Here is a 4,291-nt window from a genome sequence, read left to right as displayed (position 1 = left end):
CGACTGGGGTTCAAGGAGACAGAAGCAGAGATACAGAAACAGAAAGCAGCTGTTAAAGGCGGCCCGTCCAGGAAACACACAGCCAGGCAGACGAGCTCCGAGCCAACTCTCATGTCAGAGGATGAAGAGAGCACATCCAGCCAGTCACAGTCAGAGAAACAGGACTACACTGGAAAAACAGGCCGATCTCCAACATAAACAAAGGTGTTGATGGAAGCAGTACAGCTGATATTTCTCTCCAGGATGGTGTCACAGCCAAACAGTAACGTTTATAAATTCAACTAACAGATTCTGCAGAGTGGGAGAATAGAGATAGAATGATGAAAAATTTTCCCTATGTCCTCCAGCAGTCTAAGCCTATAGCAGCATAATTATAGAGCTAGCTCATGACAACCTGAGCCACTCTAACACAAATACGACTAAAATTATTTACTTTGTTCAGAAAATATCTCTTTAATTTTTCTTTTTTTTTTTTCAAAAAAAATGTAGATGTTTTCAATTGGTCTAAAAATAAGTCAACATTTCTAAAAGTGTTTTAGTGATTGACAGAATCAGGTTTGTAAGGCCAACGTCAATACCGATCATTTTAACATCAGTCTTTGAATCCTTTTTAAGGCTGATATTTCTTGTTCTACTTCCTCTGTTTACATGGTAACCGACACAGCAGATTTTTCACTAAATAAAACATTAAAAATAGATAGTGGAGGGAGGGAATAATGCAATAGGTGAACACATGCTAATATATTTACGAGCCATTTGATGTCATAAAGTAATGTTGATGAAAAAAAAAAAAACACACACTAATATGAGCCAAACATATCGTTCCGTTAGGTTTTAAAGTGTATTTGTGTTGATATGAGCAGGTATGTACAAGAATCTGCCAAATGAATGAGAATTTTGGCCTAAAATAAAGTTATTCAATATACTTCACTTAAAATATCATGGAGATTTTCTTTCTTTTCATTATTATTGTTATTATAAGATGGTATTGACCAATAGTTTATTAGGTCTCATACCGATTACTTTGATGTAAGACTGATCCCCGATGTGTGCTGCCGTTTTCTACTTATTCTCTCTGATGTTTTTAAGCCGATATTGCTGTTTCTGAAACCACTAATATTTTGGGAAATATTGGCATAGCCTTAAATTTAAATGCTAAAACTTATATCTCATTGTCAGATGACGATACCGACCACTTATGCTGCCACTTATGATTATTTTGCTAATTGATTACGCTGTCGTTTTTAATAATCGGATAATAAAAGGTTCCTTAAAGAATTTTTTCTTTAACAGATTTAAACCAAGTGAAACCAAACTTTTCCACTTGATTAGTGGAAAAGTTTGGTTTCTCTCTGGGCTAAAGTCATGTTTTACAGTCTGTATAACAATAGATTATTAAAATAGTTGATGATTATTTCAATAATCGATTAATCTGATTAATTTTTTCCACCCTACCTACCTACTTAAATCAAGGGCAAACATTAAACAAATTTTACATACCTAAATTTCACACATTATAAGTTCTCTTTTTGGCTCGTCAGTCTGATTAAATCTTTCTTTTATTTAAAAAAAAATTACCAATGGAAATTTTTTGTGGCAATCACTGGTAGCAAAACTTTAAACATCCAAGATACTTAAAAAAAAAATAGTTTTGTACTTTGCTCTAAAATCAAAGCTGTTTTCATCTTTACTGTCTGTAGAAAACTCAAGGAATAGTTTAAATAGTTCTTCTGACTCAAACATTCATATCATTCATACAGTAAAAAAAGCTTTTTTTTTGATGCTGTGTCATTGTTTATGTTGAGCTAAAGCAACAACACAGTTGTTCCTGTTAAGCAAGTCTTTACTAAAACTCAGTTCTAGTTGTATTTTTAAACAGGATGAGTAAAATAATCCAATTTTCTTAAACTTTTCTTTATCTTCTTACATTAAAACGCTTCAACTAATATCTAAAGATGAGTCAGTTACAGTGTAATAACTGATCGGATAAAAAAAGATCAACGCCCGATAACCTTAAGATGACAACAGCTCACTGATAGACTTTATTTCCTTTTGAATTGATTTCCAGGTTTCTCTTGTAAATATTTGGGGTGGAACACTTTTTAATCAGATTTGGGGTCGGGCCTGTTCAATGTTTCAGGCCGCACTGGAAAATAAGATCAGCATGTTTGTTAGGTCTCTTGACATAAAATCATGAAGTGCTCTAGAATTTCCTGGCTGATTTTAAATGAACCAACAAAAGCAGATGACAGGGCACCCAACCATCACTGACAGTCAAAATATCTCAAGCAGGATGGATTCTTTGACTCTGTTTTGCTTCTTGAGTTCAAGACCTTAATTTTTATCTGCAAAGAGCTCTTAAAACAACTGATAAACTGTTGAGTTCTTCTCTTTTCCTAATCTGATATTATCTCCGGTTCAGGAACTGCTTCATACGAGCAATTCAACATTCATAGTTTATCTGATTACACGTCTTCCTTCCACTCAACTTTCTATAAATATGCCATAACTGTAACACAATATTCAAATTTGGGGATTTGTTTGGGGTTTTTTTTCCAACTGTCTGTAAACTGCATTCATAACAGTTAGAAGAAGTAAATGGTTGCATATTTTTACTCTTTCTTTAATAGATCTCTACAAATCTGAGTTTTACTTTCAATCTTATTCATAACCTTTACGGACAGGATTTCTGACGTAGTCAAGAAGGGCTCTGGCAAGTGTATTTTTTACAAAAATCTTCCTAAGTTTAAATTCAGGCAGCTACGCCAATTTTTTTTAAAGAGCATATCTGCATTTTGACTGACATCTGGGCTCCTCCCACCATTTCAGCTCAAATGTTGGTTAGTCCAATATACTGTCTTTAAATGTGTATACAGTAACTGCAACCAAAACTGTTTTTTAAACACATTTACCGTAATTTTCGGACTATAAGCTGCACCGGAATATAAGCCGCAGAAGCTAAATAGCATGATTTGTACATATACAATATAAGCGGCAGGTTTTTTATGTTTAATTACCATATGGTTCGTGCACAGAGAGGATTGTCGGGAAAGAGGCAACTGTTTGGGGAAGCTCCTATTTATTAACATTTCAACACAATTAGCATATTTGCATACGTTAGCTGTTGCAATTTAGTGCAATCGAAGCTCCCATTTATTAACCGGTACGTTTGTTTTCCATAATGACGGTGTCACACAAACTGTCTTGCGCTCGCAATGTCCGCCTTTCTCGCTGTCGTTCTGTCTCGTATCATTCGCGGTAGAAGTCTGCTTCTGGAGGACCTCCGCATTCCTGCGCGCGCGGCTAGCGTACTTGTGTGTTGAAGCAAATGTGACGTCAACATGGTGGATGGTAAAATCCATAGATTTAGGTATTACCCTAGTGGCCGTTAGCTGTAAAAGTCCACAGATTGCTATATTAGCCGCAAGGTCGAAAAATTAGGAAAAAGTTGTGGCTTATAGTCCGAAAATTATGGTACCTCGTTATTTGCACATATATGTAAGAAAAGTGCAGTGAAAACGTGAACCTTGCTTCTCTTAGGCAACGTTCACACTGCAGCCTGAAGTGACCCAAATCCGATTTTTTTGCCCATACGCGACCTGGATCTGATCTTTTCATGTCTGTCTGAACAACATAGATCCGATTTTTTTCCATTCCGACCCAGGCCACTTGGCTATGTGGTCCTGAATCCGATACGAATCTGATCTTTTCAAATGTGACCTCTGTCTGAACGGCCAGGTCGCATTTATCCGACCTGAACGCCATTAGTAACTGACATAGGTCACTATTCTGCATCTTGCTACACAGTAGCGGCAAGAAAAAAAACAACCATGGTGGATGATGATGCGGAGAGCAGTATTTATGTTTAATCATCTTGAAAAGATTGAGGTTTTAAGGTTTTGAAAGATCGCTAGATGCGCTCCGTCGCTACATCCATGTTTACTTCTGTAAACACTAAGCACGTTGGCTTATGAGGTCATTGCATCCTCTACTGCGAATGCGAGACACATAAGCCGTATGAATGCAGTTTACACAGAAGATCACATACAAGTCGCATATATTTGAAAATGTGAACGGCAACGCAAAAAAATCGGATTTCACAAAAAAATCGGAATTGCGCATCAAGGCCTTTAGTTTGAACGTAGCCTTAGATTCTGTCATCGACTCACCCCTCACAATGGCTGCAGACCTCTGCTAAAAAGTAATGGGCAAAATGTGTAAAGAAAACGAAACATGTAGGGATGCACGATATTGGGATTTTGGGCGATATCCGATATGCCGATATTTTAAA

At 36.6% G+C, this 4,291-nt stretch overlaps 1 protein-coding gene across 1 annotated transcript in view; it reads left to right on the top strand.

Annotated features, from left to right (window-relative positions):
- Positions 1-4,291, top strand: part of LOC107084240 (carboxy-terminal domain RNA polymerase II polypeptide A small phosphatase 1-like) — a 26,825-nt gene that overhangs the window by 1,489 nt on the left and 21,045 nt on the right. The gene's annotated exons all lie outside the window — the stretch shown is intronic.

The sequence above is a fragment of the Cyprinodon variegatus genome, unplaced genomic scaffold (genome assembly GCF_000732505.1).
Source record: "Cyprinodon variegatus isolate N-32 unplaced genomic scaffold, C_variegatus-1.0 Scaffold95, whole genome shotgun sequence".
NCBI lineage: Eukaryota > Metazoa > Chordata > Actinopteri > Cyprinodontiformes > Cyprinodontidae > Cyprinodon > Cyprinodon variegatus.
The sequence above is the reverse complement of the archived record's forward strand: the minus strand, read 5'-3'. Positions and strand labels throughout refer to the sequence as shown.